This window comes from Tamandua tetradactyla, chromosome 10, assembly GCF_023851605.1.
Source record: "Tamandua tetradactyla isolate mTamTet1 chromosome 10, mTamTet1.pri, whole genome shotgun sequence".
NCBI classification, from domain to species: Eukaryota; Metazoa; Chordata; class Mammalia; order Pilosa; family Myrmecophagidae; genus Tamandua; species Tamandua tetradactyla.
Window position 1 is genome coordinate 2,026,527 of NC_135336.1, and position 27,040 is coordinate 2,053,566.

Consider the following 27,040-nt stretch of genomic DNA (forward strand, 5'->3'; position numbering starts at 1 on the left):
TAACTCCAGGTCACACCAAATCTGTCTCTGTCTGACTCTGTGATTATACTAAAAGCCATTGATTACATACAATTATATACCTTCAATGGATTGTATTGTATGTGAGTATATCTCAACAAAACTCCTTTAAAACCAATAGAAAAAAAAAAGAGTAGGATGAGGCCTCAAGAGTGGTATAGCCCTGATATATCCAAACTTAGAGTTGGGCATGCACAGATTGTTGAACACAAGCATGGCTTGGGAGCATCCTCCCTCCACCCAGGCCTATCCCCCCACAGCCTGCTTGCAGTGAGGCCTGCAGGGCAGGTCGAAGGTGGAGGTTCTCAGATGCTCAAGGGAAAAAGTACAGCCAGTCCAGGCTCTACTTGCATCACCCCTTTTAAGGTTTTCCATTCAATAACCTGTTCCTTTTCAATTTTTATTTCAGTGTTTTCTGTTTAAAATGTGGAATGCATTGAATTCTTATTTCCAATGTGAAAATGGTCCTGTCCTTACATCCTCTTGGCTAGGGAGACTATTGCTAATGAAATGTTCTAGTGGTTGTGGAAAGATTTAAGTTCTGTGCAGCCTGGGCAGGGAATCCTGAAAGACAATTATCAAGAAACAGCCTTCTGCTCATTGTGAAACCCACGTCACCCTATACCTTCTCAGGTCTGGGCTTCCACAACCCAGGGGCTGCAAAGGAACTGATGCAAACCTCTGTTAGGGAAGCAATGCAATGGAATTCACTTTAGGCTCCATCCAGCATCTGTCCAGAAGGGGCAGTGTGCTCATACATCCAGGAACTTCACCCTTGGGGCTGTGGCAGCCAGTGTAGGACCACCTCCCAGACCGGGAGCTGCAGGCTGGAGTAACCGCCACAAGTAATTCTACTTGTTAGTTGAGTAACTCAAAGTTCTCTGAAATAAACAAATGCCCACAAGTGATTTTTCTATTGTCATCATTACACTGCCAACCTCTAATCATTTTAGTCAAAATTAGCAAAGTTAGCTATTTGCTCATAAGACATGCTCTGAACTGAAAAGGTGTTCTGCATTCTAAAGCTCTAGAAGTGCTTGTTATTAATGGCTGATCAACCAAAACTATTATACCACATTGATTTAATTGATGAAACAATGCAAAAATTATAGGCAGTTTTTGTGTCTTATATGCTTGAGGCTGTCTGCTGAAAATAGTAAATACAATTAGTTTGTGTATTGTCATTTTACTTTTTCCTACTTTTCTCTTAAAACTCTGACAAAACTGAAATATCTTGCGTGCTAGTAACAGAAACAAGTAATACCTTTTATATTTTATGTTGGCTAATTGTTACATCGTTCAAATGGAGTTAGAAGGCAACAGAATTTTAATAGCAAATTTTAGGATTTTAGTTTATCATTTTATATAAATACCAGTCAATTATATTGTGAGTGGATGAGCTATGTATAGTGAATGTGTTCTAATTAAGGAACATTTAATGTTTGTGGAAAGGAGTTTTTTCTGTAAAGTGTCTAGATTGATTTGAGTTACAAAAGGACTTCTTGCCTGTTGTAAAACGTTAATGTTATTTAAGACAATGTTAATGACACCATACATGCATGCACACACCTATGTGTGCACACGCAAGCACACCCGTGTGTAAGGCACTCTGTAACACAGTTGCCAATCCACGTGCTTTCTAAACTAAGGGTGGACTCGCCTGCCCTTTCCCAGTGGCTGAGTGCCAGCTCTTGAACACATCTGGGGTGTATTCTATGTCCTGTGGGTTCCCAGCAGAAAAGTGATCTTGGATTCATCACTGCTGTTTAAGTTTCGCACCAGCTGCTGTCAGGGGCTGCCTGAGCTATGGGGGAGATGCAGAGGTCCCTGGAGGCCAGCAGAAGTGGAAGGTACTGTACAGAAGGCGGTGCTCAGGCTGACTGCAGGTTTCTGGCTCTAGTGACTCAGGAAAGGACAGATTTGGGCAGAAAAATAAAAGGCTTTTTCTTTTGGTTATGTGAAGTTTGAGACATCAGGGGCTCCTGGGCATAAGGAAGGTCCAGCGCTGCAGAGCCATGTGGATTTCGCCGTGAGCATTGGATGTACCCACCACAGAGGAAGGGGCCCTGGTCAGGCCCCTTGCTTCGTGCTCCCATCATCAGTTATGGGCTTTGGAGGCCACGACCCCCTGTGCTTCCCTACAAGGGGACCTGAACTAGCTTTGGTAGGTGTGCCCTGTGCCCAGGACTTCTGCCTGGAAGCTTTGGGGTTCAGGGTCCCCTGCGAGATGGGCCGTGCATGCAAAATTCCACCTCCCATGGTCATTAAGCAATTGAACTCTTTGTCCCCATAAGTGATTCTGGGAGTAAATGCTCATAGCTTTTCACTTTTAAATTTATTTTTGTGAGAGATGTTGGGATTTACAGAACAAACACGCATAAAATAAGGGGTTCCCATATACCACCCTATTATTAATACCTTTCATTGGGGAGGTTCATTTGCAAAAATCGATAAAGCACAATTGGTTTTCATTTTAATGTGTTAACTGATCGGTCTTAAGTTTGTTTTCTCCCTTGTTTTCATGACAACAACCAGACACAGAGTTTTCAGGAGGTGACAACATTTTTCAGTTCAGTAGAACCAGAGACCCTTTGAACCAGCAAAGTTGTGGGGTGCATCTGGGCCAGGGAGAAGGGGGGCAGTCTCATCTGGTCAGTGGGGTGTTGGGTTTATCTCAGAAGGTCCTATGGTGCCAGTGTCACTCATTTATCCTCTGATATTCTGTGGGAGGCCCCAGGAAGCTCACCTATGTTCCTAGCAGCAGCCTTAGGATCGTTCGAGGTTTTGTTCACAAATTACCAGTCCTTAGCCCTTAGATGAAACCATGCTGCCCCCTCTCCATCCTTAGGCTGCTTCCTGTGCTCTGCTCTGCTCAGGCTCTCCAGCATCCCTTTTCTTAGGGCTTCTTCCTTTCCATTCTGTCTTTTTAGGGAGTTATTTCTAGAGGGTCCCAGTAGAGCAAGTTCAGAGGAGATATAGCTCATTTAAAAACTTGGAATTTATCAAATTAAACCCATTTGCTTCATTTAATTGGCCTGATCTCACTCACCCTGTATGGAAATAAGTAGATAGCCCTCTCAGGTACATTGTACACGATTTTAACGACTGGCAAGCCCAGTCTCTATTTTCATAATAGGAATTTATGGAGTAAAAGTCTTAGCAGAAGACAATGCCTTTTATATAAACAGAAAATACAAACTCTCCCCCTTAGGAATAATTTTAGCTATGTTTTACGACATCTGCTATTTTTTTTTCTGTAATAACTTGCTTTAACTGACACGTGAGACAGTTTAACCCGAGCGCACCCCTCCCCCGCATACACACCACGAACAGGGAGGGGTAACTCCAAGGTATAATGTGTGGCTTTTCTCCACCGACTCTGCCAACTACAAAATGGAAAGCGCAAAAACCTGTGAGTGAGCAAACGTGCTGCCAAGTCTCTGCTTCCACACCACTAGGGGGAAGAAAAGGTTTGAGGTTTATCAGGGACAGAGCCGAAGAGCCGGAGAGCCAGCTGGGCTGTGCGCTGGCCCTGCCGGGCTCCAGCCTGCAGTGGCCCTCCCCGCCCCCACCCCCATCCTGAGCTCCTGGTTCTTCCCACCTGTCACGCAAGGTGTCCGGCACAGGGCGTGAGGACAATGCGCCCTGGACGAAAGTGGGAGGGCGGGAGCCAGAAGAGGCGGGGCTGACTCTTGGGAGTCAGGGCTGGGGGTGTGCCCCAGGCAGAGGCAGAAACAGCAGGGAGGGCTCGCCCAGGGACCCGCCTGTCAGCTTGGTCTTTGGAGACCCCCGGGACAGGAATGGGAACACCGGGTCTATCCCCGGAGCCTACATCGTGGCTCTGCTTTTGCTGCTGCTGCGCCGAGCTGGAGGGCAGCTGTGGACGGAAACACAGATAAGTGACTTAAAACTTGCCCCAGGCTCCCCTGAAACTTTAGACCGTACTGTTTTTATTCTGCTGATAATGTGTAGAGCTGTAATTGCAGAATATGTTTTTAAGATGATCCTTCTTAAGAAGGAAAAAAAAAATGTGCTCAAGTACAAACCCGCGAATCGGACATCCTCTTGACTAGCCTGCGAAGTTCACCGTATTCTCATTATCTAGCAGCCGCAGGTTTTCCCGGGTGTCTTTGAATATTCATTAAGAGAGCTCCAGCCACAGCAAAACCCAAAGCTGGAGTCTTTTAAGGGATAGCGCGCCAGCGTTTTCCTTTCCTTCCTTTTTGGGTGGCTGCGTTTCAGAGGCTGGTGTGTGATAGAAGGCTCTGCGCTGTGCAGCCGCCTGAAGCAGACCTCATCTTTGGAAGACAGGAGACACTGGGAGAGTTAGGGTGTCCTGCCAGACGCAGACTGCAGAGCAGACACGTTGACACCAAGTGACGCTACAGCCCCCTGGAGAATGCCGCCCTGCACCCCTGAGAGAAAAGGCCAAAAGCTTCAAAAGACTTCCTTTCTAACAGAAATTTTTTACTTTCAGGAAAACAAGCAACCTCCCCCCCCCCACACACACACACGCACACACCTTCCCAAAGAATCAAACATTGAGTTATATTGAAGGTCATTTTTCTGGGCTGTTTTCTTTCTTTTCTTTCCCTGGAAGTGCACCTGGCTCTTTGACAGCACTGTTGCGGGGCTCAACTGTGAGGAGGGGGAGAAGTGGACATTTAGGGCAGGAGCTGACGAGGTTGCAGGGAGGCAGCTCCCTCCCCTGCCCCCACCCCCAAGGGTGGACTGAAGGTCCACGGGACCCACCCTGGGGCTTTATAAGGAGGCCCTGTCCCTGCAACCACCTCACCTAGACATGCCCGCCGCGGCTGTCACCTGGACCCAGCATTTGATTCGTCGCACTGTTCTTCAGTCTCGATTTAAACCATGTTTTATGAGAACTGCATCGTTTCATGAAATGTAGAATTTAAATATATGACCACAATTCTTAACCCCTGTAATGACACGAACATTTTCCTGAAAGAAGAAAAAAAGCCAAAATGAATTACTTTTAGAAATGATAGGAAAGCGACCCCCGTGCAGCCACTGGGTACAACGGCAGAGGTTGTGGGCGCCCCACCCTCAAATCAGGCAAATGGGCACCTCCAGCATGTGCACAAGGGAACATGGCAGCATTCGTGGGTCTTTACCTTGCATTTCTTCTTCCACGTGAAATCTGGAAGACAGTGGGAGGTGCTGTGAGCGCCTGAGCTGAGCAGAGGGCAAGCCCTGCCTCCAGCGTGCACTCTCAGCAGCGTGGCTATGGGAAGTCCCTGCTGAAAGTCACTTACTTAGAATTTAAGCTCTGGTTTACTTATTCTCAACCTTCTTTTATTCAGAAAGCATTTAATTCCCTTGTTAAAGAATCATAAATTCAAAATAACCATGAAATTTAAATTATGAACATTTTAGATTCGAAAGTTGCATCCTTGTCTCCATATATCTGATAGAAACTACAGTGCTTCAAAAATGAAAATAAAATTTAATGTGTTATTTTTATTTTTAAGGTTCTGCTGTATTATTTTTTTAATAGGAGAAATACCGAACAACACCTAGGGTAATATATAAAATTTCACAAGGGTTTCAGGCACTTGAATAACTTTCCAGAAACCTACAACCTCTACATGGGTCCCTGGACCAGATAAGTCCTGAAACCTAGCCCAGGTTCTCCAGAACATCAGCTAGCTCCATCTCATTATCCCATATTAGTGACAGACCCTTCAAATATGAAAAATTTAGAATCAACATAGCCCAAACACCCTTAAAGAGAGGGATGGAAAGATCAAAGGTGATGGTGGAGTTATACAGTGAAGATAGGATTTAACAAATGAATATGATTGCTGAATCATTAAATTGACATCTTTTTTAGTCTCCAGTATCTTAGAGCAGCAAGAAGCAAAAAACCTACAACTGTGTAATTGTAACCCATGTCAAATTCTGAAATGTGTTCTACAACTAATTGTGGTGCTGTGCTTTTAAAATTTATTGCTTTTTTGTATATATGTTACTTTTCACAAAAAAGGAAAAAAAGTCGATTGTGATGATAAAAACATATTTAAGCCTTCTAGCCTCCTATATTTTGAAGCAGTTAGAAGGAAAAATATGAGAGGGTGGTATGGTAGCCCATGACAAACTGTGGGATCTTTCCTGTAGCTAATTGTTGAAGAGTGCTTTGAAAATTATTGATTTTTATGTCTTTGCTTTGTATGTATGCTATACTATACAATTTAAAAAGTTAAAAAAAATAATAGAGGGGTGTCATGGTTAGGGACAGGTGTCAACTTGGCCAAGTTATGGTACCTGTTCATCTGATTGGGCAAGCACTGGCCTGTCTGTTGCAATGAGGACATTTCATAGGATTAGGTCATGATCACGTCAGCTACATCCACAGCTGATTCCATTTGTAATCAGCCAAAGGGGAGTGTCTTCTGCAATTAGTGATGCTAAATCCAATCATGGGAAGCCTTTTAAGGAGGACTCAGAGGAGAGAGGTTGCATTCCTGCTTTGGCTGGTGAGCCTCTCCTGTGGAGTTCGTCCAGGCCATCCATTGGAGTCATCGGCTTTGCAGCCTGCCCTGTGGATTTTGGACTCTGTGTTCCTACGGTCACGTGAGACACTTTCATAAATTTTATATTTGCAAGTGTTCCCTGTTGGTTCTGTTTCTCTAGAGAACCCTAACTAATACATCTTGGTACCAGGAGTGGTTCTTAAGGAACAGAATCTTAAAAATGGGTTTTTATGAATGGTTTTCTACTCTGACTGGGCTCAGAGACACTAAGGACTCTGATTCCCATAATCAGAATGACACTCCCAATCCATGGACTGAGTTGGCAAAGGAGATAGTCAAAATATTATCATTCGATTCTCCTAATGCTTCGCTTGTACGAAGCCAGACTCTGGGGGATAATGTTTTTGACACCTTTACAGAGTTTTGTAGGAATAAGAGTTATAGAGATGTTGGTTGGTTGTTGTTAGATACACTGTCTACATTAAAGGGTGAAAGGGATGGGCTTAGGCTTCAAACAAGAAGCTTAAGTGCCGTCTGAAAGATGTAGAGGTTTCTATGAGTATCCTGAAGGAAAATTTTATTTCCTGTAGCCGTAGACTTGAGATCTCTGAAAATCAGACTCAGAATCTTATTGTTAGAGTAGCAACTTTACAACGTAAACTGAAATCTCAGTCTTGCATGGTGTCTGTCGTTAAAGTGAGGGCATTGATTGGAAAGGAGTGGGACCCTGAAAAATGGGATGGTGACATATGGATTGATAATGATGTTGGGGGTGAGGTTGAAACCCTAGACCATGCTGAGCCTTCTTTAGATAACCCTGTAATAGTCTGCCCTGAGGACATAGCTGCCCCACCTCCAGCCTGCCTTGAGGAATTGGCCACCCAACCTCCTCCTGAAGGGATTAGCCCTAGAGTTATTAATCCTGTTTCACCAGATGAAACTGCAAATGAAAGCCCTGAAGCAAATGGCTTGGAAGATATTTCTAATTCTTTTCATGACCCACCCCCACCACCCCTCATTTCTTCTAGGCCTATAACTAGACTAAAGTCCCAAAAGGCCCCTAAAGGTGAGGTACAGAGTATCACACATGAGGAGGTACGTTATACTCCAAAAGAACTGTGTGAGTTTTCCAATTTATATAGACAGAAATCTGGGGAATATGTGTGGCAATGGATTTTAAGAGTGTGGGATAATGGTGGGAGGAATATAAGGCTGGATCAGGCTGAATTTATTGATATGGGCCCACTAAGCAGAGATTCTGCATTCAATGTTATAGCTAGAGCAGTTAGAAAAGGTGTTAACAGCTTGTTTGGGTGGTTGGTTGAAACATGGATCAAAAGGTGGCCAACATTACCTGAGGTTGAAATGCCAGAACTGCCCTGGTATAATGTAGATGAGGGGATCCAGAGGCTTAGAGAGATTGGGATGTTAGAGTGGATTTATCATGCAAAGCCTGCTCTTACACCCCAGGAATGTCCAGAGGATGCACCTTTTACCAGAACAGTGAGAAATAAATTTGTGAGACTAGCACCATCATCCCTCAAGAGCTGTGTGGTTGCACTTCTCTGTAGGTCAGATATTGCTGTAGGAACTGCTGTCACTGAGCTGGAATCCTTAAACACAATGGGGATGACAGGATCCCAAGTTGGCAGAAGCCAGGTGGCAGCACTTAATCGCCAAAGACAGGGTAGATGTGGGTATTATAATAGACAACAAACTCAAAGGAGGCATCAAAATTATATGACACGCAGAGATTTGTGGCATTGGCTAGTAAATCATGGGGTGCCTAGAAATACAATAGAAGGGCAGCCTACTAAATTCTTGTTGGAGCTGTATAAACAAAAGAGTTCTAGGTCAAGGGAACAGAAGTCTAACCTGAATTACAAAAACACAGAGTCACGGCCCCTTAACCAATTTCCAGACTTGAAACAGTTTACAGACCCTGAGCCCCTTGAATGAAGGGGAGGCCAGGTCCCTATGGGGAAGAAACCTGTTACACTGCCACAAATTTATACTGTTAACCTTCCTCTAAGTCTTCCCCAAGGAGACCGACGGCCTTTTACCAGGGTAACTGTGCATTGGGGAAAAGGAAATGATCAGATATTTCGGGGATTATTAGACACTGGTTCAGAAGTGACATTAATTCCAGGGGACCCAAAACGTCACTCTGGACCACCAGTCAGAGTGGGGGCTTATGGAAGCCAGGTGATCAATGGAGTTTTAGCTTAAGTCCGTCTCACAGTGGGTCCAGTGGGCCCCCGGACCCATCCTGTAGTTATTTCGCCAGTTCCGGAATGTATAATTGGCATAGACATACTGAGCAACTGGCAGAATCCCCACGTTGGTTCTCTAACTCGTGCAGTGAAGGCTATTATGGTGGGAAAGGCCAAGTGGAAGCCACTAGAACTGCCCCTACCAAGCAAAATAGTAAATCAAAAGCAATACCGTATTCCTGGAGGGATTGCAGAGATTACTGCCACTCTTAAGGACTTGAAAGATGCAGGGGTGGTGATTCCCACCACATCCCCGTTCAACTCTCCTATTTGGCCTGTGCAGAAAACAGATGGGTCTTGGAGAATGACAGTGGATTATCGTAAACTCAACCAGGTGGTAACTCCAATTGCAGCTGCTGTTCCAGATGTAGTATCATTGCTTGAGCAAATCAATACATCCCCTGGTACCTGGTATGCAGCTATTGATCTGGCAAATGCTTTTTTCTCAATAGCTATTAGTAAGGACCACCAGAAACAGTTTGCTTTCAGCTGGCAAGGTCAGCAATATACTTTCACTGTCCTACCTCAGGGGTATATCAACTCTCCAGCCCTATGTCATAATCTTGTTCGCAGAGACCTTGATCGTTTCTCCCTCCCACAAGACATCACACTGGTCCATTATATTGATGATATCATGTTGATTGGACCAAGTGAGCAAGAAGTAGCAACTACTCTAGATTTACTGGTAAGGCATTTGCGTGTCAGAGGATGGGAGATAAATCCAACAAAAATACAGGGGCCTTCCACCTCAGTAAAATTTCTAGGTGTCCAGTGGTGTGGGGCATGTCGAGATATCCCTTCTAAAGTGAAGGATAAATTGCTGCATCTGGCCCCTCCCACATCCAAAAAAGAGGCACAACGCCTAGTTGGTCTTTTTGGATTTTGGCGACAACATATTCCTCATTTGGGTGTGCTACTCCGGCCCATTTATCGAGTGACCAGAAAAGCTGCTAATTTTGAGTGGGGACCTGAACAAGAGGAGGCTCTGCGACAGGTCCAGGCTGCTGTGCAAGCTGCTCTGCCACTTGGGCCATATGATCCAGCAGATCCAATGGTGCTGGAAGTGTCAGTGGCAAATAGAGATGCTGTCTGGAGCCTTTGGCAGGCCCCAGTAGGAGAATCACAACGCAGACCCTTAGGATTTTGGAGCAAAGTCTTACCATCTGCTGCAGATAACTACTCTCCTTTTGAGAAACAGCTTTTGGCCTGCTACTGGGCCTTAGTAGAGACTGAACGCTTAACCATGGGCCACCAAGTTACCATGAGACCTGAGTTGCCTATCATGAGTTGGGTGTTGTCTGACCCACCAAGTCATAAAGTTGGGCGTGCACAGCAGCACTCTATTGTAAAGTGGAAATGGTATATACGAGATAGAGCCAGAGCAGGTCCTGAAGGCACAAGTAAGTTACATGAAGAAGTGGCACAAATGCCCATGGTTTCCACTCCTGCTGCCACATTACCTTCTCTTTCCCAGACCAGAGCTATGGCCTCTTGGGGAGCTCCTTACAGTGAATTGACTGAGGAAGAGAAAACTCGGGCCTGGTTTACAGATGGTTCAGCACGATATGCAGGTACCACCCGAAAGTGGACAGCTGCAGCATTACAACCCCTTTCTGGGGTGTCCTTGAAGGACAGTGGTGAGGGGAAATCCTCCCAGTGGGCAGAACTTCGAGCAGTGCACCTGGTTGTTCATTTTGCTTGGAAGGAAAACTGGCCAGAGGTGCGTTTGTATACTGACTCATGGGCTGTTGCTAATGGTTTGGCTGGATGGTCAGGGACTTGGAAAGACCATAATTGGAAAATTGGTGACAAAGAGGTCTGGGGAAGAAGTATGTGGATAGACCTTTCTGAGTGGGCTAAAAACATGAAGATATTTGTGTCCCATGTGAATGCACACCAGAAGATGACTTCAGCAGAGGAAGATTTTAATAACCAAGTGGGTAAGATGACCCGTTCTATGGATACCAGTCAGCCTCTTTCCCCAGCAACTCCTGTTATTGCCCAATGGGCTCATGAACAAAGTGGTCATGGTGGTAGGGATGGAGGTTATGCATGGGCTCAGCAACATGGACTTCCACTCACCAAGGCTGACCTGGCTACAGCCACTGCTGAGTGCCCAATCTGCCAGCAGCAGAGACCCACACTCAGCCCCTGATATGGCACCATTCCCCGAGGTGACCAGCCAGCTACATGGTGGCAGGTTGATTACATTGGACCACTCCCTTCATGGAAGGGGCAGCGATTTGTTCTAACTGGAATAGACACATACTCTGGACATGGGTTTGCTTTCCCTGCACGCAATGCTTCTGACAAAACTACTATCCGTGGGCTTACAGAATGCCTTATCCATCGTCATGGTATTCCACATAGCATTGCTTCGGATCAAGGAACACACTTCACAGCAAATGAAGTGCGGGAATGGGCACATGCTCATGGAATTCTCTGGTCTTACCATGTTCCCCATCATCCAGAAGCTGCTGGATTGATAGAACGGTGGAATGGCCTTTTGAAAACTCAATTACGGTGCCAACTAGGTGGCAAAAATTTGAAAGGCTGGGGTAATGTTCTCCAGGAAGCTGTGTATGCTCTGAATCAGCGTCCACTGTATGGTGCTGTTTCTCCCATAGCCAGGATCCATGGGTCCAGGAACCAAGGGTTGGAAATGGGTGTGGTGCCTCTCACTATTACTCCTAGTGATCCACTAGGAAAATTTTTGCTTCCTGTCCCTGCTACCCTGAGTTCTGCTGGTCTACAGGTTTTAGTTCCAAAACGGGGTGTGCTTTCTCCAGGAGAAACAACAGTGATACCACTGAACTGGAAGTTAAGATTGCCACCTGGCCACTTTGGGCTACTTATGCCTCTGGATCAACACACCAAGAAGGGGATTACATTATTGTCTGGGGTAATTGACCCTGACTATCAGAAGGAAGTAGGACTGCAACTACATAATGGAGGTAAAGAAGAGTTTTCTTGGAATATAGGAGATCCCCTGTGGCATCTATTAGTACTACCATGCCCTGTGATTAAAATCAATGGAAAACTGCAACAACACAATCCAGGCAGGACCACTAATGGCTCTGAGACTTCAGGAATGAAGGTTTGGGTCACCCCACCAGGCAAAGAACCACGGTCAGCTGAAGTGCTTGCTGAGGGGAAAGGGAACATGGAATGGGTAGTGGAAGAAGGCAGTGATAAATATGAACTTCGACCACGTGATCAGTTACAGAAACGAGGACTGTAATGCTGTTTTGTTTGTGTTATACTATTTAAGTTGTAAGATATCAAGTTTAAGAATGAATGTTGCCCAAGGATTTGCACGCTATTCTGGAGAGATTTAATGTGTTTCCAGTTATATGCAGGACAGTTGAGTATTGTCAGGTAAAAGAAAAAATGTGTGCTTATTTGTTTTCATTTGGAAATTAAGTATGGTCTAAGGTGATATATATATATATATATATATATATATATATATATATATATATATATATATGTGTGTGTGTGTGTGTGTGTGTGTGTGTGTGCCAAGTTGACAAGGGGTGGACTGTCATGGTTAGGGACAGGTGTCAACTTGGCCAAGTTGTGGTACCTGTTCATCTGATTGGGCAAGCACTGGCCTGTCTGTTGCAATGAGGACATTTCATAGGATTAGGTCATGATCGCGTCAGCTACATCCACAGCTGATTCCATTTGTAATCAGCCAAAGGGGGGTGTCTTCTGCAATTAGTGATGCTAAATGCAATCATGGGAAGCCTTTTAAGGGGGACTCAGAGGAGAGAGGTTGCATTCCTGCTTTGGCTGGTGAGACTCTCCTGTGGAGTTCGTCCAGGCCATCCATTGGAGTCATCGGCTTTGCAGCCTGCCCTGTGGATTTTGGACTCTGTGTTCCTACGGTCACATGAGACACTTTCATAAATTTTATATTTGCAAGTGTTTCCTGTTGATTCTGTTTCTCTAGAGAACCCTAACTAATACAAGGGGTATATGGGGAAAATGTACCTATTGCATACTATGTACTATAGTTAACAGAGATATCTTAATATTCTTTCATCAACAGTAACAAATATACCATATCAATATTATAGGTCAATAATAAGGAGGCATAAGGGGTATGGGAACATTTGTGTTTTCTTTTTCCTTTTTATTTATTTTCTCCATTACAAAAATGATCTATAATTAATCATGGTTATGAATGCACAACTATGTGATGATACTGTGAGCCATGGATTTATATACTTCAGATGGTTTGCATAGTGTATACGTCAGTAAAATTTAATTAAAGAAAAAAGTGAGTTATGCATTTACCATGTGACTGTGATTATGAGAACCTTGTGTCTGATGCTCCTTTTATCTAGTGTATGGACAGATGAGTAAAAGATATGGATAGAAATAAATAAATAAATAATGGGGGAAAGGGTAAAATAAATTAGGTAGATGGAAACACTAGTGATCAATGAGAGGGAGGGGTAAGGTGTATATATATATGTATGAGTTTTTTCTTTTTTTTTTTATTTCTCTTTCTGGAGTGATGCAAATGTCCTAAAAAATGATCATGAGGAGAAAAACACAACTAACTATGTGATGATATTCTGAGCCATTGATTGTGCACCATGTTCAGAAAGTATGTATAAAGATTTTTCTCAATGAAAAAAAATTATTATAAAGTGAGTTACATACACACATACTCTCAGCATCTCCTGATGTATCTCTGCATCAGGTCTCAAGCCTTTTCCAAAATTGTTTCCTCTTAAAGGAATCCAGTAAGCAACCCACCTTGAATGGGTGGAGACACATGTCTATGGAAACCACCTAATCAAAAGGTCGTACACACAATTTAGTGATTTACATCTTCATGGGAACAACTTAATAAAAAAGATCCCACCCAACAATATTGAATGAAGATTAAATAACATGGCTTTCCTGGGTACACAACAGTTCCAAACTGGCAATATGATACCTTTTATTTCTTTTTCACCCTGATTGCTCTAGCTGGAATTTCTAGCATGTGTTGAAGTAAAAGTGCTCGCAGTGGCCATCCTTGCTCATTAGTGATCTTAAGGGGAATGCTTTCAGTCTCTCATCATTAAGTATGATGCTGGCTGTGGGCTTTTTATATGGGCCCTTTAACATATTGAGGATGTTTCCTTTGTTTCCTACCTCTTAAAGTGTTTTTATCAGAAAATTGTGCTGAATTTTGTCAAATGCTTTTTCAGCATCAATCAAGATGATCATATGATATTCCCCTTTCAATTTATTAATGTGTTGATTACATTGATTGATATTCTTGTGTTGAATCACCCTTGCATGCCTGGTGTGAACTCCACTTGGTTTTTCTGTATAATTCTTTGTACGTGTTCTTGAATTTGAGTAGCAAGTATTTTGTTGAGAATTTTTTCATCTATATTCATTAGAGAAATTGGCCTGCAGTTTTCCTTTCTTGTAGCATCTTTATTTGCTTTTAGCATTAGAGTGATGTAGCCTTATCAAATGAGTTAGGTAGTGTTCCTTTTCCTCAACATTTTTAAAGAATTTGAGCAAGGTTGGTCTTAGTTCTTTTGGGAATATTTGATAAAATTCCCCTGTGAAGCCCTCAGGCTCTGTACTTTTATTTTCTTTTTTCACATTATTTATCGTAATATATATATACAAAGCAAAGAAATAAAAAAGCAGTAATATTCAAGTACTTCAACAAGTAGTTACAGAACAGATCTCAGAGTTTTTCATGGGCTACTATTCCACCATCTCACATTTTTCTTCTTGCTGCTCCTAAACACTGGAGGCTAGGTGGAATATTAAGATAGAATTTAGCAGTCATACTTATTTGATAAAGCCTATTTTCTCTGTTATACCTTCTCCTTCTCACATGATCCCTCTCCCAATCTATAGGGATCCCTGGGCAACACCCATTTTGACTTTTTCATGTTGAGAAGGGGTGTAGACACTAAAGGATAATCTTGGAGAAGCTGGTCTGTCTGGATTTCAGGATTAATCTGACCTAGAATAGAAACCCTCTAGGAATTACAGGTTCTGAAAAGCAAATATAATGCATGAAACCTCTATAGCGTCTCAGTTTGATCCCTAGATGGTCTCAAGAGTCATCAGGTGTGAGGCTGGTTGGGGTAATCAGCATTATCTAATTGAAGCTTACATGAGAGTTACCTAAAGAGGAGCTTCTCGACTCCACTTAATCTCTCTTGACCACTGATACCTTAATTTTTTTTAAGTACAAAAGACTTTTTATTTGTAATTTAATATATTGGTCAGGGTTCTCTAAGGAAACAGAACCAACAAGACTTATATAATATATAGTATATATAATATGTAATGTAAATATTATGAGATTTATTATAGGAATTTGGCTCATGCAACTCTTGGGATAGACAAATCCAAATTCCACAGGATAGACTACAACCTGGGAACTTTGAGGAAAAGATGCCTTATTATGTATCTATTAATGCCTCTTTTCTTCCCCTTAGTTGGGAAGGTATTGTTGATCCCATGGTGCCAGGACCAGACTCATCCCCAGGAGCCATACCCCACATTGCCAGGGAGACCTCCTCTGATAACATGACCCACACAAGGGAGGAAGGCAATGACTTTCCTTGCAGAGTTGGCCCCAGAGATATAGACGCTACATCTGGGCAAAAAAGAGGTTCCCTGGAAAGTCTGGGTCATTCAAATGAGCTATCCAGACAAGTTGATTTAGATTATGTATTACAGAAAATTTAGGGTTTTTTTCCTGCCTTTGGTCCCATGCAGTAGGTGAAGGTCTATATACATACACTATCATCTTTCACCCTGTATTCTGAAATACCTTAGTCCCAGCCAGATTGGCTTTGTTTTTAACTCTAATTGAGGCCAGATCTCCCCTTTGGTTGCTTTAACTGTTATCAGATATAGCTGTGCTCACCTTCAAGGCTACAGCGTTCCATCTCTGGGTTCCAGGTGTCACAGAGTTACTCGGGTCCTAGGGAAATGCCAGTTGATACACACACAGCTCAGTGTCTCACCATCCAGATATATATTTACAGCTTCAGACTAAGTGGGGCTGCTATAAGGCCTTGCAATCTAGGCTCCAATTTTCTTATAAATATTTTCTGAAAGAGAACTTAGCATATTTGTTCTTTTGTTTCTGGGTTCTCTCACAACACATTCTTCCCAAGGTTTTATTCAGTTTGTTGCATGCCTCTCAATATCCTTCCTTTTTGTGGCTGCACCATATTACATCATATAAATGTGTCACAGTTTACCATTCTATTTCTCAGTCATTGTACATTCTAGCTCCCTCCAGTTATTGGTGTGCTGGTTTGAAAGGATGTATGTCCCCTAGAAAAGCCATGTTTTAATCAAAATTCCATTTCATAAAGGTAGAATAATCCCTATTCAATACTACATGTTTGAAACTGTAATCAGATCATCTCCCTGGAGATATGATTTAATCAAGAGTGGTTAAGGTGGATTAGGTGACGATATGTCTCCACCATTTGGGTGGGTCTTGATAAGTTTCTGGAGTCCTATAAAATAGGAAACATTTTGGAGAATAAAGGAGATTCAGAGAGAGCAGAGAATGCTGTAGCACTACGAAGCAGAGAGTCCATGAGCCAGCGACATTTTGAGATGAAGGAGGAAAACGCCTCCCAGGGAGCGTCACGAAACCGGAAGCCAGGAGAGAAAGCTAGCAGATGACCTGTTAGCCATGTGCCCTTCCAGCTGAGAGAGAAGCCCTGACTGTGTTCACCATGTACCTTCTCACTTGAGAGAGAAACCCTGAACTTCTTTGGCCTTCTTGAACCAAAGTATCTTTCCCTGGATGCCTTTGATTGGACATTTCTATAGACTTGTTTCAATTAGGACATTTTCTCAGCCTTAGAACTGTAAACTAGCAATTCATTAAATTCCTGATTTTAAAAGCCATTCCATTCCTGGTATATTTGCATTCTGGCAGCTAGTAAACTAGAACAACTGGGCACCATGGATAGTGTCCAAAACAAACAAACCATGTCTTATAATATCCTCACCTGGTTGTACAATCAGCAGCACTCTAAATTTTAGACAATTTTCATTGTCTTTATCAGAATCATAATAGTAGATTCATTCAGTAGCTATCCTTTTGTGTCTGATATATTTCACTCAGCATTATGTCCTCAAGGTTTATCCATGTTGTCATGTGCTTTGGGACCTCATTTAATCTTACTGCTGTATCATATTCCAGCATATGCATATACATTTTGTTTATCCACTCATCTGTTGATGGACATTTGGATTGTTTCCATCTTTTGACAATTTTGAATAATGCTGCTGTGAACATTGGTGTGCAAATGATTGTTCATGTCACTGCTTTCAGTTTTTCTGGGTATATACCAAGTACGGGTATTGCTGGGTCATAGGGCAACTCAATATTTGGTTTTCTGAGGAATCACTAAATTGTCTTCCACAGTGGCTGCACCATTTTACATTCCCACCAACAGTGAATAAGTGTTCCAATTACTCCACATCCTCTCCAACACTTGTAGTCCTCTGTTCATTGGCAGCCATTCCTGTAGGCGTGAGGTGAAATCCCATTGTCATCCTGACTTGCATCTCCCTTATGGCCAACAAAAATGAACATGTCTTCATGCGATTTTTAGCCACCCACACCTACTCTTCAGAAAAGTGTCCACTCATATCCTCTGACCATTCTACAGTTGGGTTGTTTGTTCCCTGGCTGCTGGGTTGCGTAGTTTTTTTTAATATACATGGGATCTCAAGCCTTAATCTGATATGTGGTCCCAAAATATTTTCTTCCATTGAGTTGGCTGCCTTTTCACCTCTCCGACGAAGTCCCCTGAGGCAAAGAAGCCCAATCCCAAGGGACTCCCATTTGTCTATTCTTTCCTTCATTTCTTGTGCCCAAGGTGCAAAGTTTAAGAAGCCACTCCCTATCACTAGATCCCACGTTTCATGGTATTGGCTCTCACAACCCAGTCCACCTCGAATTAATTTCTATATAGGGTGTAAGATAGGGGTCCTTCTTTATTCTCCTTGCCTGGGACATCAAATTCAACCATGCCTATTCATTGAAAAGATCATTCTGTCCCAGTTCAGTGTATTTGGAGATCCTATTGAAGATCAACTGTCCATAGATTTGGTGGTTCATCCTCAAACTCTTGACTAACTCCAACACCTCTGTCTTTGTGCCAATATCATGCTGCCTCAACTGCTGTGATTTTATGTTAAGCTCTGAAGTCAGGAAGTGATAGTCCTCCCAGTTCACTCTTCTCTTAGAATATCCCCAGCTACTTGGGATCTCCCTCCTTTCCAAATAAATTTCAAAAATGAGTTTTTCAAAATCTTCAAAGCAGGATATTGGGATTCTTATCAGTACTGCCTTGAATCTGTAAATCAACCTGAGTAGAACTGACATCCCAATGACATTCAACCTTCCCATCCATGAGCATAGAATGTACTTCCATATTTCCAGGTCATTTTTAATTTCTTTTAACCATGTTTTGTAATTTTCTGGTTCCTTGCCATCCCTGGCTAGGCCCACCCCTAGATACCTGATTCTTTTTATTGCTATTTTGAATGGAATTTTTTCCTTAATTATCTCCTCAAATAGGTCATTGTTTGTGTATAAAATATCACTGATTTTTGCACATTAATCTTGTATCCTGCCAGTTTGCTGAAATTTGTCCATCAACTCAAATAGCTTTGTCATAGATCTCTCAGGGTTTTCCAAGACAGGACCAGATCATCTGCAAATAATTAAAGTTCTACTTCTTCCTTTTCCAATTTGCATGTTTTTTTTCTTTCTTCTTATTTGCTCCAGCTAGGAATTCTAGCACAATGATGAATAATAGTGATGATAATAGGCATCCCTGTCCCATTCCCAATCTTAAGGGGAATGCTTTCAGCCCCTCACATTGAATATGATGCTGGCTATGGGTTTTCCACATATGCCATTTATGAGAAAGTCTCCCTCAGTTCCCACCATCTGAAATGCTTTCATCAGGAAAGGATGCTGAATCCCATCAAATGCTTTTTCAGCATCAATTAATATGATCATGTGATCCTTTCCCTTCAGCTGGCCATTTGTGCTGTATTATGTTGATTAACCTTCCTGAGTTGAACCACCCCTGCATTCCTGGTACAAACCCCACTTGGTTGTAATGTATAATTTCTTAAATGTGTCATTGATTCGACTTGCCAGTACTTTGTTGAAAATCTTCACATCTACGTTCATTAGGGAGATTGGTCTGCAGTCTTTCCCTCCTTCAGTGTCTTTCTCTGGTTTTGGCACCAAAGTGGTGCCAGCTTCACAAAATGAGTGAGGTAGCTTTCCTTTTTCCTCAATTTTTTGGAAGAGTTTGAGCAGGGCTGGTGATAGTTCTTTTGGGGATGTTTGATAAAATTCCCCTGTAAAGACTTCTTGTACTGGGCTTTTCCTTGTGGGAAGATTTTTGATAACTGATTGAATCTCTTTATTGTAATTGGTGTGTTGAGATCTTCTATTTCTTCTTGAGTCAGTATAGGTAGTTCCTGTGCTTCCAGAAATCTATCCATTTTAGCCAAGTTGTTGAGTTTGTTGGTATATAGTTGTTCATAGTATTATGATTCCTAAAATTTCTTCAGGGTCCATGGTTATGAACCCCCTCTTATTTCTGATTTTATTTGTGTCCACTCTCTTTTTTCTTTTGTTAGTCTAGCTAAGGGTCCATCAACTTTGTTGATTTTCTCCAAGAAGCAACTTATGGTTTTATTGATTCTTTCTATGTTTTATTGTTCTCCAGTCTGTTTATTTCTGTTTTAATCTTTATTTCTCTTCTCTTTTTTGGTTTGTGTTAATTTGTTGTTCTTTCTCTAAATTTTCCAGGTGAGCAGGTAAGTGCTCTTTTTTTTCTCATTCTTCTTTTTTAATATACACATTTAGGGCAGTAAATTTCCTTCTAAGCACTGCCTTTGCTGCATCCCATAAGTTCTGATATGTTGTATTCTCATCATTCATCTCCAGATATTTCCCAAGTTCTCTAATAATTTCTTTGACACACTGATCATTTAGGAGTGTGTTGTTTAATCTCCATGTATTTGTGAAAGCTCTAGTTCTTTGCTGATTATTGATTTCCAGCTTCATTCCATTGAGGTCAATGAAAGTGTTTTGGATAATTTCTATCTTATTAAATTTATAAAGACTCAGTTTGTGTTCTAGCATATGTTCTGTCCTGGAGAGTGTTCCATAAGTACTAAAAGAAGACTATACATCCTGGTGTTTTGAGGTTTAACAACTTATATATGTCTGTTAGGTCTAATTCATTTATCAAATTATTTAAGTCCTTTATTTCCTTGTTGATCCTCTGTCTGGTTGTTCTATCTATAGAGGAGAATGGTGTATTGAAGTCTGCTACTATTATTGTTGAAACATCTATAGCCCTCTTCAGTCTTACCAGTTTGCCTCATGTGCTTTGGAGCTCCTTGACTAGGAGTATAAACATTTATGATTGTTATTTCTTCCCTTTTATGAACATGTAGTCCTTCTTTGTCTCTTACGATGTCTTTACATTTAAAGTCAATTTTATCTTACAACAGTATAGCTACTCCTGCTTTCTTTTGGTTACAACTTGCATAGAACTCTCTTTCCATCCTTTTACTTTTAATCTAATAGTGTCCCTGTGTCTAAGATTCATCTCTTGTAAACAGCATATAGATGGATTATATTTATTGATCCATCCTGCCAATCTGTATCTTTTAATTGGTGTGTTTAGCCCATTAACAAAGTTATTACTGTAAAAGCAGTTCTTGAATCTACCATTGTATCCTGTAGTTTGTATCTGTCAGATCTATAGATTCTTTTCCCTCTGTCTCTTTTTCTCCTTTAAACTACTATTACTGGTGTTCCTCAATTCTATGCCCCTCTCCATACCTCCCTTTCCTGTTTTTTTCATCTGATAGGACTCCCATTAGGATTTCTTGCAGGGCAGGTCTCTTGTTGAATAGTTCTCTTAGTCTTTGCTTGTCTTTGAAGATTTTAATCTCTCCTTAAATTTTGAAGAACAACTTGAGTGGCTAAAGAATTCTTGGTTGGAAGCCCTTCTCATTCAGGATCTTAAACATATCATACCACTGCCTTCTTGCTTCCATGGTGCCTATTGAGTAGTCAAAACTCAGTTTCATGTGTTTTCCTTTGATATAGTAAATTGTTTTTTTCATGCTGCTTTCAGGACTTTCTGTTCTCTTCTACATTTGACAATTTGATTAGTATTATCTTGGAGTAGGTCTATTTGGATTTATTCTATTTGGGTTCATTGGGCCTCTTGAATTTGGATACTTGTGTTTTTTATAAGGGTTGGGAAGCTTTCCCCATTTATATCTTCAACTAATTTTCCCAGCCTTTTACACTTCTTATCTCCTTCTGGGACACCAATGATTCTTATATTTGTGTGCCTCTTGTTGTCCATCATTTCCTTAAGATCCAGTTCCATTCCATCCATCTTTCTTGCCATTTGTTCTTTTGTATTGCTCTAGTTCAATTGGTCTGTCTTCTACCTCACTTATTCTTCCTTCTGCTTCTTTGAATCTACTATCATGTATCTCCAGTATATTTCTTAATTAGTCTACTGAATCTTTCATCTCTGTGAGATCTGCCATTTTTCTATTTAATCTTTCAAATTCTTCTTTATGCTTTTCTAGTGTCTTCCTGATACCCTTTATTATTTTATAAATATCCTTGAGTAGTTATTCCATATTCTGTGTTTTCTCTGATGTTTTGATTTGGTTATTTGGCTGGGTCATTTCTGCTTGTATTTTCATGTGCTTTATGATTTTCTGTTGTGTCCGGGGCACTTGATTATCTTAATAAGGTTATTTTGCAAGTTGACTTCCTTCACTTGCCTAAAGGTTTGTATTTACTTCCTTTTGCATCGAGGGTTTCCTTTTGCTCTTGGTTTGTCAGTAATTCCCTTCCAAACCAAGGTCTGGATCTCATATAGGGATGTAATTTTAGTTGAGGTCTATTAAAAGCATGAGTACTTCCGTGGCAAAATGCCCATTCACCACGCAGGAAACCCAGCCCTGATTCCTGACCTGTGAAACCCCCCCATTTTTTTTTAAAAACACACCTCACCAGTAATGAACCCCAAAGTCAGAAAGAGACACCCCAAGATATATTGGGGATGAACTCAGAGACTGGTGTCCACAAAAGGGAAAAAAACAAAAATTAAAGAAAAAGTAAATAAATACAATACAATAAAATAGAATAAAAAATTAAAATAAGAAATAAAAATAAATAAAATATAAATACATAAAATATATATAAATTTGGGTGGGCCACGGTGGCTCAGCAGGTAAGAGTGCTTGCCTGCCATGCCCAAGGACCCGGGTTTGATTCCCGGTGCCTGCCCATGTAAAAAAAAAAATACATATATATATAAATTTAAAATAACACTACTACTAATAAAGAATATATAGAGAGAAAAGATACATTGAGAAAAAAAGAAAAAGAAAAACCTAGAGAAATAGGGAGTCTGCCTTCTGCACTTACCAGGTCCTTCCAGCAGGTGGCAAAATAGAAGTGTCTCCTCCCCTTAGGCCCGTGCCTGCAGGGATCAGCTAGAGAGATTGTGTGCCTGGTGGGGGAAGGTGCTCAGGCTGTGGGGGTGGGATGGCTGGTCCCAGCACATGGAGCCAATCGGTGGGGTGGGGAGAAGCAACTGACCTGCAGCACTATGCCAGATGGGACTGCTATTTGCTGTGCCCAGCTGGGCCACCGTTCCCATAACCTGGGGTCTGGCTCTTCTTGGCAGACAGCTGGCCTGCCTTCGGGGTCCCCATAGGCACTGCCAGGTGGTCAGGAAGTTCTCCCCAGCCAGCATTTTGCGCAGGCTGGAGTGGAGGGAGGTCAGCTCCTTCCTGTCTGCGTCTCCCCACATGAAGATATCTCAATAAAAATTTAAAGAATTTAAATTTAAATTAAAAGAATGAGTAAGGGATGAAAATTTTCACAGACAAACAAAGGCTGAAGAATTTGTTAGCAAGAGACCTTCGATTCCCAGACCAGACACTTCAAAAAAAAAAAAGGAGTCCTGTCAGCTGGAAAAAAAGATAGGAGAGGGAGGTCTGGAGGAGGGAACAGAATTGAAACGTATCAGTAAGAGTAACTTAAAGGATAAAAAGAGGGAGGGAAAAGAATATTCAGATTTGGCAAATAACCAAAATAAGATGGTAGATTCAAGAAATGCCTTTACAATAATAACTTTAAATGTTAACACATAAACTCACCAATTAAATAATATAAATTGGCAGAATGGGTTAAAAAATATGATCCATATATAGGCTGCTTACAAGAGACTCTTAGACCCAAGGATATAAATAGGTTGAAAGTGAAAGGATGGAAAAAACATTCCATGTGAGCTGTTATCAAAAGAAAGTAGAAGTAGCTATACTAATATCAGATAAAATAGACTTTACATGTAAAGATGTTATAAGCAAGAAGGAAGGACACTACATATAAATTAAAGGGACAATTCACTAAAAAGAAATAGCAATCAGAAATGTTTATGCTCCCAATCAAGGAGCTTCAAAGTACATGAGGCAAACATTGGCAAAACTGAAGGGAGCAATAGATATTTCAACAGTAATAGTGGAAGATTTCAATACACTACTCTCCTCTATAGATAGAACAACCAGACCTATATTGACTCTATAGAATCAATAAGTGCATGTAGAGCCTAAACAATGCAATAAATGAATTAGACCTAACAGACCTATAGAGGTCATTACATCCCCAAACACCAGGATATATATTCTCCTGTACTGCTCATAGAATGTTCTCTGGAATAAATCTTTTGCTGGGGCATAAAATAGGTCTTAATAGATTTAAAAAGATTGAAATGATTCAAAACACTTTCTTTGATCACAATAGAATGAAGCTGGAAATCAATAACCACCTAAGGAGCAGAACTTTTACAAATATATGGAAATTAAATAACACAGTCTTACACAATAGGTGCATTGAAGAAGAAATTGCTAGAGAAAGTGGTAAAAATCTGGAGATGAATGAAAATGAGAACACAACATGTCAAAAATTTATGGGATGCAGGGCAGTGCTGAGAGGGAAATTTATTGCCCTGAATGCGTATGTTGACAAAGAAGAAAAGCAAAAATCAAGGACTTAACTGCTTACCTGGAGGAACTAGAGAAAGAACAGCAAACTAACACCAAAACAAATAGAAGAGAAATAACAAAGATTAAAGCAGAAATAAATGAACTGGGGGAAAAAAGAGAAAGAAAAAGATTTTCTTTTGAGAAAATCAGTAAAACTGATGGCCCTCTGGTATGCTGGTTTGAAACTATTATGTAGTTGTAATCCTGATCCAATCTTGTAGGGCCAGACTTACTGTTTAGGGTTTAAACTTTGATTGGATTACTTCCATGGAGATGTGACGCCCTAATATGAGAGTGTTGATTAGTTTACTAGAGTACTTTAAAAGGGAAAGCATTTTGGAGAAACCTCACATGCAGATGCCTGCATAACAGCTGCTTCAGAGAGAGACTCAGATGCTTGGAGATGCTTGAAGTGCCAAAAGAGAGAGCAGCTGCCTAGACTCCTGCAGAGAGTCCAGCAGATGTTGCCAAATGCCTTCCTATGAGATGCTGAACAAGCCAGAGCCTGGAGAGAGCTAATGGAAGCCAAGAGATGAAAGCCAGCCCCAGAGAAGCAGAGTGAGAAACTCCCACTGGAACAGAGGCTGAAAGCAACTAAACCCAGGGAAAAGGGACCAGCAGATGCCAGCCACATGACTTCCCAGCTGACACAGGTGTTCCAGATGGCATCAGCCTTTGTTGAGTGAAAGTAATCTCTTGTTGGTGCTTTAGTTTGATATTTTCTTGACCTTAGAACTGTAAATTTGTAGCCTATTAAATTCACTTTATAGAAGTCATTTCATTACTGGTATATTGCATTCCAGCAGTTTAACAAACTAATATACTTGGCTAGACTGACAAAGAAAAAAGATAGAGGATGCAAATAAAATTGGAAATGGGAGAGCAGTCGTTACCGTGGACCTTGAAATAAAAAAAAAAAACATAAGAGGATACTATGAACAACTATAGGCCACCAAACTAGACAGCTTAGATGAAATGGAGAAATTTCTAGAAACACAAGAACAACCTACCCTGATTCCAGAAAAAACAGAAGACTTTGACAAACCAATCAGAAGTTTAAAGATCCAGTCATTAAAAATTTCCCTACAGGGCGGGCCACGTTGGATCAGCAGGCAAGGACACTTGTCTGCCATGCCAGAGGACCCGGGTTCGATTCCCGGTGCCTGCCCATGTTAAAAAAAAAAAAATTTTCCTACAAAGAAAAGCTCAGAGCTAAACTTCCAGGAAGATGGAGAGCAGGGCAGATGGAAGTCAGCCCTGCTCCATGTTACAATATAGAGGATGGGGAGAGAATGACTGGAACTGCGGTTCTGGGGGCTGAGTGATTGAGGAGGGTCTTTGGGGTGTTTTGGGGAGGAGAGAGGTGGTGGGATCAGAATAGGAAGAGTAGGGGGGGTGGCATTAGCAGGGACCCCCCACTGGGGGCAGCTTTGGTCAAGTAAGCCTCTCAATCCCTTGATTCCAGGACCTGGAGCATCCCCAGGAGTCATGTCCCATGTGGGGGTGGGTAGACAATGAGTTCACCTGACAAGTTGGCTTAGAAAGAGGCCACATCTGAGCAACAAAAGAGGTTCTGTGGGGGTGACTCTTAGGCATAATTATACGTAGGCTTAGCTTCTCCTTTGGTGGAATAAGTTTCATAAGGGCACACCCCAAGATCAGCAGCTCAACCTATTGAATTGCTTGTGCCCACTACTTGTGAGAATATCGGCAATTCCTCAGATGGGGAGTTGAATATTTCCTCCTTTCTCCCCAGTCTCCCAAAGGAACTTTGCAAATACTTTTTTATTCTCTGCCCAAATTGCTCTGGTATACATTGGAGCATCACACTAACCTGGACAAACCAACAAGATCTCACACCTTATTCAAAATTCCATGTAATTAACTGGGATAAACTGACCAAGCAAGTTAAATTAGGTAATACATTGCCCAAAATATAAACTTTGCACCGATAAACATCTCTCCCTTTGGTATCACACAGAAGTTGAAGTTTTTAAATATAGACCATATCATCTTTTACCCTGTATTCCGGTTTACCTTAGTTCTATCCAGATCAGCTTCTTTAATATCTCTAGTCAAAGTCTAATCACTTTTTCAACTTTTAAAAATTATATAAGGAAATGCTAACTTTCATAACTTCAGAGTTCTAACTCTGAGTCTCAGGTGTAACACAAATACCCGAAGTTCCAAGGAATGGCCAGCCTATACACAAATAGTTCAGTATCTCAGAATATTAGAAATAATTGTTACAACTCCAAAATAGGTGTGACTGCTGTAAGACCTTATAATCTAGGAACCTTTACAATAGGTCTTAAACCTGATAACCCATGCTCTTGACTTCAGTTCATAGAGTTTTATATTAAAGTTAGTCCATATAAGTGAGGCGTGATAATGCTTGCCTTTTTGTTTCTGACATTTCATTTAACATGTTGTCCTCAAGTTTCATTCACCTAGTTGCATGCCTCCCAACTGCATTCCTTCTTGCAGCTGCTCGGTAGTCCATTGTATATACACCTCAGATCCCCCTTCTATTCCTCAGTCGATGTACCCTTAGGCCAACTTCATCCATTGCAAATCACGAACATAGAAACCAGGGTGCAAATGTCCACTCTCAGTTCCTCCAGATATTTACTGAGCAACCCGGGTCTCAGAATCATATGGCAACCCCATGCCCAGCCTCCTGTGGGGTTCCCCTGCTTCCCTATCAACAGTGAATAAGTACATCTCTTTCTCCACATTTTCTCCTGCACTTCTATCTCTCTGTTCATTTCTTTTCTTTTTTTTTTTTTTTGCATGCTGTACAGTCGCTTTTCATTCTTTTTCCAAGTCAGTATCCCCTTCTTGCAGCACCATTTCTTGAATTTTTGTTTTGTTTGGGCTTTTTGTTTGTTTTTATTTGCTTGTTTGCTTATTTGGGAAATGCATGGGCAGGAAATCAAATCTCTGTTCATTTTTAAACAGCTGTATTTGCACATCATAAATCCAACCTAAGTAAAAAATCAATGGTTCCCAGTATAATTACATAGTCATGACTTCGCCACCACAATCTATATGAAGACATTTCCTTTTCTTCTACAAAATATCCCATACCCCTCCCCCACATCCCCTGCTTTTCAACGTTTA

At 41.4% G+C, this 27,040-nt stretch overlaps 1 long non-coding RNA gene across 4 annotated transcripts in view; it reads right to left on the bottom strand.

Moving 5' to 3' along the window:
• The window catches only part of LOC143648133 (uncharacterized), a 97,691-nt gene that overhangs the window by 41,619 nt on the left and 29,032 nt on the right, over positions 1-27,040 (bottom strand). For 2 of the 4 annotated variants that reach the window (XR_013158412.1, XR_013158410.1), the window contains exons 2-4: positions 5,154-5,179; positions 4,814-4,980; positions 698-4,656 (exon numbers count right to left, since the gene is read on the bottom strand). This is a non-coding gene — a long non-coding RNA (uncharacterized LOC143648133). Of the gene's footprint in view, positions 1-697; positions 4,657-4,813; positions 4,981-5,153; positions 5,180-15,692; positions 15,750-27,040 lie in introns of all 4 variants that reach the window. The other 2 variants (XR_013158411.1, XR_013158413.1) reach the window with 2 other exon arrangements.